Below are 11,925 nucleotides of genomic sequence, written 5' to 3' on the forward strand. Positions count from 1 at the left end.
ACAATTCTTGAAATAATGTTAGCATGACTATTGCAGAATAATCTTTTATTGTTATTTCTTTAAAAAAAAAAAAAAAAAAACAGCAATTCATTTTTTAAAAACGCTTTTGTCCACAAAATCAAAGTCATGTGGTTTATCCAACATGTATTTGTTGTTTTTGTTGACCATAAAACCATAAAACAGAGTGGACACCTTGAGACCCTCGAGACATAGTGAAGTTTAAAAAAAAATAAAAAATGTATGGAAAGGCACATTTTGTTCTGGTCATGTGGTGTATCCCTGAGAAAATGTGATATTTCTGACAAAAAAAAATTCATCATATGTATATATAATGTACCTAGAAAAATGGGTTTCTAAACTTTTTTTTAAATGAAAGATTAATTTGTTTATACTCTCATATAGCCTATTCTTTGTGCAAAGGACGGATTACATTACTTTAGTAATGGTTAGACCACATCACGTTTTAATTTTATTTTTAGTATTTGTAGAAAATGCTGTAAAGATTTTTTCAGATTGAATGTACTAGAGACCAGATTGAACACAAAGATTACATTTCTAAGAACTTGACACATGCATTTTAATGTAAACTACATTTTAATAAAGATTTCTTAATGTTAACTCCTCAGATAACCTTATTTATCAATGACCCATAAGTATTAGTTAAAACCTTGTCATATTATTTAGCAAATTTGGGTAAATTAAGTGAAGTCAAGTTTACTTTAACTTTTGGAAGCTGGTGTTCTCAGCATGCACTAGACTTGAATAATTAATCAGCTTGCATGTTTTCACTGTTTGTAATTTGATTATGATGATTTTGTTGTACAATTTGGTAACTTCTTCTTTTGTGAAGTCTGAAGTTCATGTTTGAAACTAAATTTACCCTTTATGATTAAAAAATTATCTGTGGATTGTTACGTCATTGTGTTTTGTGAACCAAGTGTTGAGATCTTGTGCGCAGCTCAGAATCTTGTATCAATATGCAGTAATGCAAGGTAATGTTTTCTTATATTCATGTATTAAGCTGAATTTTTAATTCTAGGATAAAATCAGTGCTACATTTCTTGAGTAAAATGTATAAACAAATGCTGAGTTAAATTTTCTTAAAACTTAAAACTAACTTAAAATTGTGTTTACTTAAATTGTACATCTGTTTTTAAATGTTATTTCTAGTATAGCCTATGCAAATGGAGGGTAGACTAAATTATAAAACTGATATCATCTGAATCACCTGTTAACTTGTTTAACTATGCCAAACTGGCATAACAATTAATTTGAATTCCCACAAATACATGCAAAATCTGTTTTCAGTTGTTTTTTTTTACTTTCTATTTGTTTTTGACACTAATTTGCATGGGGATAAGAAGTGACTTCTAAACTAATTTGGAAATGATAAATATAGGATTATTATATCAAAGTTTGAGACAGTTACAGATTAAAGAAAATGTGCTACAACCTTCTCTGGTATCTATACCTGTGTATCTGGATGTTGTTTTTGAAGAAAAATTCAATATGACTAAAAATAGGAAACAATTGAGCTTGGTGCATTAAACAGTGGGGAAATCTAGAAATCTTGTCTCAACAACCAAAGGAAACTCGAAGTTCTGTCATTCAACATACAAAGGATAGTTTGTTGAATGAAAAACTGAAAGGATCAGCACTAAAGCTGTGGTCAACCTCTCCTTATAAGAAAACACCATATTCCCTTTGGCAGTACTGCTTTCCAGTCATTTAAGTCTACATCCTCTCATTTAGCCATTACTTGCAGGCCTCATTCATTTTTTATAGCAGGCTGACTGACCCCTGTCTCAGATACACTATGACTGTAAATAATGCACTAGCACTTGTGTCATTTAACACTTAAGCGGGCAACAATGAATGTGCCTGTGAGGGAATGTCATGGGTTCAAATACAACAGAGTATTTAAGCCCTAGCCCATACAGAACAGATAGATACAACAGAGGAATAATCTCAGGATCTTATGACAGTAGCTGCTATGACTAATTCAGTGCAGTGCAAAACAAACTGGTTTAACAAACTTGTGTGACCTGATCTAATGCAGGTGGTTTCGATGGAAAATGCTACCACTTATATTGTTGTAGAGAATGCTATAGGCTAATATACAGTATAACAGATAAGAATAACATGTTTTAATATACACCTATAGCATTTTGCAAAATACAGTACATAAGGTTATTTGAAGTCAATGTTACATTATTAAACACACTTCATCCAACATTTATAGGAACTGCGAATGATAGTATTGAAACTTTATTGTCAAAATTGTCATGAAAATGTAAGAAACACTGTTATGTGTATAATTTTAATTTTCAAAGTTTATTTAGATGAATATTGAAGGATTACAAGATAGACAAAAGCCAGTAGCAGTGTTAACCACCATGCAAACCTTGCAAATGCATGGGGCCCAGGGGGAAAGAGCAAAATGCTCAAGGGGTGATGCATTGCTCTGTGTTCATGTGCGAATATGTTGTTCCTCAGCCTTCTCTGAGCAGTTCATGTGCGTTGTGAAGGCAAAGTGCTCCAGGTGCACCCATTCATGCAATTCCAAACATTTGATGCAGCTTAAAGTTATTATACAAATCTAAAAACACGACACAGTAGGCTATCTCAGAAATGTTGGAGTTGGCAGTGCTTCACCACATTTGTTGTAATATGGCTGACTATTAATATAATGTAAATCAGAAGATGTTTCACCCCTTCCTTAAAACCTATGTAATGGCAACACTACTTCTGTTCAGGAAGAACACACAATATGTGAGATATTGGAACTACAAAAAAAGGAAAAAAGCAGTCAATGATCAACCTTTGTGGCTCCAAAAATTACACAAGGACGCATAGAAGTAATCCATAAGTGATATAATAGGTGTGGGCGAGAATCATACAAATGTAAGTCCTTTTTTTATTCTAAATCTCCAGATTCATTTTTACATCTTAAAGTCACATGTGGTGCCTGTTTAGTGTCACATTCACATATGTGAGTGAAAGATAAAGTGGAGATTTATTATAAAAAATACTTTCTATTCCTTCTATTTCTCACCCACACCTATTATATTGCTTTAAAAGATATGGATTTCAACACTGGAGTCTTAGATTACTTATATTACTTTTGGAGCTGCAAAGGTCTGATCACCATTCCCTTGCATTGTATGGACCTACAGAGCTGAGATGTCTTATAAAAATCTTTGTTTGTGTTTTGCAGAGGAAAGAAAGACACACATCTGGGATGGCAAGAGTGTGAGAAAATGATAAGAGAATTGTCTTTTTTGGGTGATCTATCCATTCAAGCTGGGTAAGGATACAATATTGCTTAAAAATATGATGGGCCTATTTCCCACAACACAACAATAGCTCAGTTTGCAAGAGTGTGTCAATGTTTGCCTTCAGAGAGAACAATGCTGCCTTCCAAAGGCAAAATGCAACTTTCCTTTTTGTCCAAATTAAATTATGACCGAAATCGGGTCACTTAGAGTATGATCTGACCTGTGACAGACAGGTTTGGCTCAGCTCTTCAGAGTAGGAGAAAACACGTGAAAATGAAAATTGCATTTTCAAGTAACTGGAGCCCTTCTCAGCTTCATTGTTTGTGTAGTTATGGACAGTTTGGGTGGCACTCTGTCTCTTTAAGATCACATACTGACAGCCACCATAAAATCTAATTAAATTTGTTTGAAGAGAGATGTCTGAAAGAGCTTATTCTAATCTAAACACTACCTATATCTTACCTAAACATTACCTAACTGTTTGCTTAAGATTTAAAACAACATCCTGTTAAGCTGATTGTTAGACACTTATGAAGCACACACAAACATATGCTGTGCTGTCCATCTAATGACAACAGAAAGTTTCTTTCATGACAGTATTATTGCATTCTGCATTCATTAAAGAAATGTATTGGGGATCATACTTTGGTGACTGCTTCCACTTCAATAATAGCTTCAATCACATGCTCTGTTTATGATACAATTGCATTATGCTCCCATCCAACTATATCAAGAACTCTTTTCCCATTTAGCAAAATTCATGCCTTTACAGCAATATCTCCACACAAAACTTTCACCATTAACCTTTAACTGGATGAGGTGTGTTCTCTCTCACATTTTTGAGTGAAATTCAGGAACTGGTTTCTTGGAACATCTAAATCACAACCATGGCCCTGGGAGTGTTTTTAGAGTGAAAATAAAACATTCACAAATATATGTACTGTAGCTGGTCAAATTTAAACTGTTCTGGTTTTTGTTCCCCATTGACAGGTGTAAACGGATCCTTTCATGTTTATTACTGTCTTTATGATTAATAAATAACTGATCAACAAGAAAATGGGCGTTGATTTTGTCTCCTGTGATAAGAGGTCCTGCACCGGATATATTTAGAGGGCAAGATACCCTGATTTACAGTCAAAACTAGGTTGAAGTTGTTGGTTTGCCATGGATTTTATTTCATTGCTCTGTTAATATTTAAGAGACATGTTATAATGCAGTAAGTAGTAATCTAATATGTGATGAGAAAAATATAATTTTATTTAAACCACATTTTTGTGTTTTACACTTTTTTATATTTTAAACGATATTAATGTTAAACACTTTGAATTTTTAAAGTGAACCATTGTCACACGTGATGAATTGATGATGAATATTCTTTGTCATTTTTAATTAAGATTTGTCATGCATACAATTAAGACATTTCTGCCTGTGTCTATTTACACATGGATATTTGGCTCCTCTCTCATTTGTGCAGGTATGGTAATCGAGACTTTCATTTTCTTTGCGTTTCCAATGTAAATAATTTAGAGTCAGTATTCTTCTCTACTCATGTGAAAAGTGCAATTCAATCTTTTCTATTCAAAAAATAAATAGTAGGATGCAGTTTAATGAAGATTAAAAGTCAAACTTCATATTCTGTAGCTGAAATTGTTGTTTAATCTGTATTCTAACTTTCAGATGCCCCTAATTCAAGTTTATGGGGGAAGAAGGTGTCCTTTACGAACCTTTGTGGTTTTTGGCAGCTGAGTAATAGTTGTACCATACCACCTTTAGAGGAACTAAGTGTATGCGTTGATTTTAAGCAAAAGCTTGGTACTTATGAATGGACAGCTTTTGACTACAAAGGTCCAGGGGCGAAGCACATGGAACTTGGCTTGACTGGGGATGGAGGCAATGTAAAAGCCTCACTTTTTGGAAAAGAATGGACAGTTGCATACAACTTGCCCTTTGACAAGTGGCACACAGTTTGTCTGACATGGTCAAGTCACACAAAGGTTTTCCAGCTGATCATCAATGGAAACAGTCACAATTTTCATTTAAACAAGTCATTTCCCAGGTTTCTTGCCGCAAATGGTACGTTGACTTTGGGAGTTTCACATAGTTTTGTTGGAGGTGTTATGGATTTTGAGACTGGGAAACACTTTATTGGGGATATGTCCTTGTTCCGAATGTGGGGAAAACAACTGAGTGCTTTGCAGCTGGCTGCATGGAAATGTGTTGGTGGGACTGTTGTCTCTTGGAGAGTGAAAGACTGGGACTATCACAGGTGCCCACCAATACCAGACAAGAGCTTGAAGTGTGGTGAGAGAAATTGCTCTCTCTTTCTTCCCTTCTCATTCTAAGCAGCTTTATATAGCAGGGTCGAAAAGTCCGAGATCACAATGAAAACCTGGTCTTCAAAATCTAATTTTAACCTTGAAATAATGTCACAATAATTGCACAATTTCATATCAAATAAGCACATTTGTGACAGTGATCATTTTAATTCCTTTGATCAGAAGGCAGAAATTCTTAAATTCATGTTATTTTTTAAGTTCAAATTTGAAAAAAGAATAATTTTCATTGGTGGTCTCAGACTTGGGCCCCTCTGTTTCTTTCTGTCTCTCTCTCTCTCTCTCTCTCTCTCTCTCTCTCTCTCTCTCTCTCTCTCTCTCTCTCTCTCTCTCTCTCTCTCTCACTCCATCTTTCAAAACATTAAGAGTTCAAAAATATTATAGTATAAGTGGAAATATAGGGCTAATGTTCCACATATCTTGTGATGATGTGAGATAGTTTTGTCATTGCAGTCTAATGAACTGTAACTTCAATATCTTTCAGAATGGTCAAAATATAAAATTAGAATGAGCGTATCTATTACACAAAAGACCAATGATGAAAAAACTAAGAATGATTTCAAGGAGATTGTTCTGAACTGGGTAAGATTGTTATTTTTTTTTCAAGGTTTTCACTTACAGTATTAGCTTAGAAAAAATAATGAATTCTTCATTCAGTCTTAATTTTATATTAATTCATTAATCAATTTATTTATTTATCGCAATATTTCAGCTTAGGTACGTTTTTCCTCAGAACACATCAGTCTATTCTGTGGTCCTGTCAAATTTAAGGTAATAGTATTTAGACTTTTTTTATTAATAAAAGGACAATAGACATGTAAATATAATAAATACATAATCAGGACGGTTGCCTGCCTTCATGTCTTTGCACAAAAATAATTACTGTGGCTAATGTTTACTGATGTCTAATGATTTAGGTAGAGCAAACATGTGATGTTATAGATGTTATTATAGAGAGTCCATGCCATTTTGTTTTTCTCTTTTAGGTTAGTGGGTTAAGCAATTGGTTGGACAGATAAGTATAAATTGTTAGATGAGACATGCAAGTTTTTTTAACCACCTGTGTCATTTGTGCTCCAATTTAGTTCTGAAACAGGAAGTGGTTTAAATAGACACAATAACGATAACATTCAGGTATAGTATCATGCACCACATCTAACTGATTTTTAGTATTAATATTATAGCTTGACAAAGTGTTAATATAGAGTTTATATTATGCTTCTTTTTAGGGAAAGCAATCAGAAAAGAAACAATGGTAAAATCAAAATACCAATTCTCATATAATACAAATAGGCCTATCATGAATATCACAAGAAGTTAATGCTTTATATTGACAGCATACAAATCAGCTGAATGTGTATTTGTCCAATTTATCTGTTCTGGTCTGAGGTTTGACTGTCTGGTGTTTGTGAGTGTGACACATGCAGCTGATGTGAGTGAAACAGAGGCTGAGATAAAGAAGCTGTTAATACTCAGCTACAACCACAACAAAAACATCATCCTGAAAACAGACCCAACGTCTATAAACATTGTGTCAGTAGGTAGGTGTGTGTATGTGTGCTAGTGATGAGGTGGATAGATGTTTAATTGATTTTATATTATTCGGATAATCAAAATGGACTTTTGCATTTTTAAAGCTTGCTTTCCCACTTTGAATCCTGCTGTGAGCACTACTGCATCTGTCACTCCTCACAGCACAAATAGTCCCAGCATAGGAAGTACAAACAGTACAGTATCAGGTCAGTTTTATTTAAGTCATTGAACATAATTCAATTTAAATAAGTATTTTTAATAAAGGCAGTCATTTATTCAAAGACACTAAAAGGTTAACTATGCTGTACACTCACATATATAATATACATTTTCTCTGAAATCACCTTTAGTAACTCCAACATCAAAACAAACTCTGACTATGGAAAATATGAGCTATATGTCCACTTCAGGCCTAATCCCAGGTGAGTTAAACAATAGCCATAATACATACGTGTAAGTATTGTTTGTATCCTTCTATTTAGAAATAATTGTGTTGTGGAATATTGTCGGTATAAGTAATTGACCATTATGAAAATCACTTTTGAGTAAATGTAGTTTTATAATGGCAACAGAAAAAGTGGTAGTAGACAATGCTAATATGTCCTTTAGTTTCATAAATTTGTATTGCTTGCCTTTATATGTTACAAAATGTATAGTCATATTGAGCTACTTGCAACATTAAATATAATTTAAAATTTCAATAAAATTTCAATGAAATTAAAGATACATTGCAATAATTGTCTGTTTTTTTTTAAATCAGATTTATTAGAAGGGGAGTAATTCTCTTTGATTTATTAGGTTTTGGAGACACTTTTTATAGAGTCTATCACAACCTAACAATTAGTGGCATAATCACAGACCCAGAACACACGCTTCAACAATGGGTGAGTAAAAACACACTGAAAATATTTCTTATAACTTATTATTATTAAATTATTATTATCATTATTTAATATAATTTGTTTCTTTTGTATTTAGCTTCAGCAAACACTGGGAGGTCATAAAATGGAATGTTTTAATCTTGTGCTAACAGGAGCTCCAAAGTAAGGACACAGTTTGTACACAAACTATAAAATACACAGAACAGTGTGAGTGTGTGTATGTATATATACATTATTTTCCTCACAATTCTACAAACAATACCCCATAATGACAATGTGAAAGAAGTTTGTTTGAAATCTTGAAAAATAAAAAACGAAAAAAATCACATAAGTATTCACAGCCTTTGCCATGACACTCAAAATGGAGTTTCCACTGATCATCCTTGAGAGGTTTCTAAAACTTGATTGGAGTCCACCTGTGGTAAATTCAGTTAATTGGACATGATCTGGAAAGGCAAACACCTGTCTATATAAGGTCCCACAGTTAACAGTGCATGTCAGAGCACAAACCAAGCCATGAAGTCCAAGGAATTGTCTGTAGACCTCCGAGACAGGATTGTATCGAGGCATAGATCTGGGGAAGGGTACAGCAACATTTCTTTAGCATTGAAGGTCTCAATGAGCACAGTGGCCTCCATCATGCATAAATGGAAGAAGTTGGAACCACCAGGACTCTTCCTAGGGCAGGCCGCTCAGCCAAACTGAGCAATCGGGGGAGAAGGGCCTAGTCAGGGAGGTGACCAAGAACCCGATGTTCACTCTGACAGAGCTCCAGTGTTTCTCTGTGGAGAGAGGAGAACCTTCCAGAAGAACAACCATCTCTGCAGCACTCCACTTATCAGGCCTGTATCGTAGAGTGGCCAGACTGAAGCAACTCCTCAGTAAAAGGCACATGACAGCCCACCTGGAGTTTGCCAAAAGGCACCTGAAGGATTCTCAGACCATGAGAAACAAAATTCTCTGGTCTGATGAAACAAAGATTGAACTCTTTGGCCTGAATGGCAAGCATCATGTCTGGAGGAAACCAGGCACCGCTCATCACCTGGCCAATACCATCCCTAGAGTGAAGCAAGGTGGTGGCAGCATCTGTGGGGATGTTTTTCAGCAGCAGGGACTGGGAGACTAGTCAGGATTGAGGGAAAAATAAATGCAGCAATGTACATTGATATCCTTGATGAAAACCTGCTCTACAACGCTCTTGATCTCAGACAGGGGCGAAGGTTCATCTTCCAACAGGACAACGACCCTAAGCACACAACCAAGATAACAAAGGAGTGGCTGAGCCCAGACTTGAACCCGATTGAACATCTCTGGAGAGATCTGAAAATGGCTGTGCACCGACACTCCCCATACAACCTGATGGAGCTTGAGAGGTCCTGCAAAGAAGAATGGGAGAAATTGCCCAAAAATAGGTGTGCCAAACTTGTAGCACCATACACAAAAAGATTTGAGGCAGTAATTGGTGCCAAAGGTGCTTCAACAAAGTATTGAGCAAAGGCTGTGAATACTTATGTACATGTGTCGTTTTCTTTTTTTTCTTTTTTTATTTGCAAAAGATTTCTATATACATATACTATCTATATATACATATATATATATATATATATATATATATATATATATATATATATATGTATGTATATAATCTACAGATTTAGCTGCTTAGGAAGGAAATTAGTACTTTAATTCACCAAAGTGGCATTCAACTGATCACAAAGTATAGTCAGGTCATTACTGATGTGAAAAACAGCACAATCTCTATTTGAAAAAGTAATTTTTTATCAAATCTAGGCAGGCCCCATTTCCAGCAGACATCACTCCATCACCTTGAGTAATCATGCTAACTTGCTAATGTGGTTCTAGAAAATCACTTGCCATTATATCAAACACAGTCGAACGCTATTTTGTTAGTCAAATGAAGCTTAACATTGTCTTTGTGTTTGTTTTTGAGTTGCCACAGTATGCAATAGACTGGCATGTCTTAAGGTCAATATTGAGTCAAAAATGACAAAAAAGAAACAGCCTTCTCTAGAAACTCTAGTCAATAATTATTTTGAGGAATAATGGCTATACAATGCTTGAAAAAGCCAAAAAACTGAAGATTTCATACAAAGGTGTACACTACAGTCTTCAAAGACAAAGGACAACTGGCTCTAACAAGGACAGAAAGAGATGTGGAAGGCCAGATGTACAGCTAAACAAGAAGATAAGTACATCAGAGTCTCTAGTTTGAGAAATAGATGCCTCACATGTCCTCACGTGACAGCTTCATTGAATTCTACAATAGTTTCTTGTTCAACAGCAAAGAGAAGACTCAGGGGTGCAGGCCTTATGGGATGAATTGCAAAGAAAAAAACACTTTTGAAACCGAAAAACAAAAATAAATTGTTAGAGTGGGCAAAGAAACACAGACACTGGACTACAGATAATTGGAAAAGAGTGTTATTGATCTTAAACCCATTGAGCTTTTGTGGGATCAGCTAGACTCTAAAGTGCGTGAGAAGTGCCCGAAGTGCTCGATAAGACAAGTGCTACAGGACGTTTGGGGTGTAATGTCACCTGAGTATCTGGTCAAATTGACAGCAAGGATCTGCAAAGCTGCAAAGAAGTTCTGAACATTGAAAAAAAAATTTGTAATAGTAATTTTGTACTTTATTAATGTCCTGACAATACATTGTGATCAGTTGAATGCCACTTTGGTGAATAAAAGTACCAGTTTCTTTCCATAAGAGCAAAATCGATACATTTATTCCAAATTTCCAGCACCACCAGTGTGTGTGTGTGTGTGTGTGTGTGTGTGTGTGTGTGTGTGTGTGTGTGTGTGTGAGCGTGTATTTATCACTTTGTGGGGACCAAATGTCCCCATAAGGATAGTAAAACCCGAAATATTTGACCTTGTGGGGACATTTTGTCGGTCCCCATGAGGAAAACAGCTTATAAATCATACTAAATTATGTTTTTTGAAAATGTAAAAATGAAGAAAGTTTTCTGTGAGGGTTAGGTTTAGGGGTAGGGTTAGGTTTAGGGGATAGAATATAAAGTTTGTACAGTATAAAAACCATTATGTCTATGGAAAGTCCCCATAAAACATGGAAACACAACGTGTGTGTATGTATGTGTGTGTGCGTGTGTATAAATACCACAGTCTTTATGCAGAATATGTGCAGATAAAAACAAATTTGCATTGCTGTCACAAATTATTAAATCATTTTCAGGTACAGCAGTACTTTTCAGGTTCAAGCACTGAAGACAGTGAATGTCACAGTGACAGGGAAGCTAATTTTTGAACTCTTAACAGAAGGATACTCGAATGCTTTCATCACTATCAATGTTCCAACTAATGAAGTCAACATCCTGCATATAGGTATTCTCTGATGTTTGTCTTTAAAACTTTAAAAACCTTTGTAAAATGTCTCTTGGTGAATGTTTAAAATTAGGCAAAACTAATATCCAAATTATCATTGAGAATGAATCTCTACCATAGTCAAAAATATGTGCATTGGATCTTTTCACATGGTGTTAATTTGTGCAGAGCCAGGCCTTTGTCCAATGGAGACTATGTACACAGTGTATGGTGTGTACACATGGCACATTATGATGGCTCAAAACACATATGAAACGGGGTGTGAGAAAGGCAAGGAATCTGCTTCAAGGTTTTGGTAAGACTTATGCTGATATAAATCAACGAGGTCAATTATGTTTGTTTCAGAGAAACACTGTTTTCTTATGTTAAAATATATCAACATTGTTATTGTTATATTCTGAGATAAAATACTGAAAAAGTGAAATTAGATTTCTAATTTAATCAGATCTCCAGTACAGTTACAGTACTTAATGTATAAGTGAAATATTGCTTGTTTCTATAGAAACAGATCAGGGTGGCCCTAGAAAAAGCTTCAG

Source organism: Xyrauchen texanus, chromosome 23, assembly GCF_025860055.1.
Source record: "Xyrauchen texanus isolate HMW12.3.18 chromosome 23, RBS_HiC_50CHRs, whole genome shotgun sequence".
In the NCBI taxonomy this organism is placed as follows: Eukaryota; Metazoa; Chordata; class Actinopteri; order Cypriniformes; family Catostomidae; genus Xyrauchen; species Xyrauchen texanus.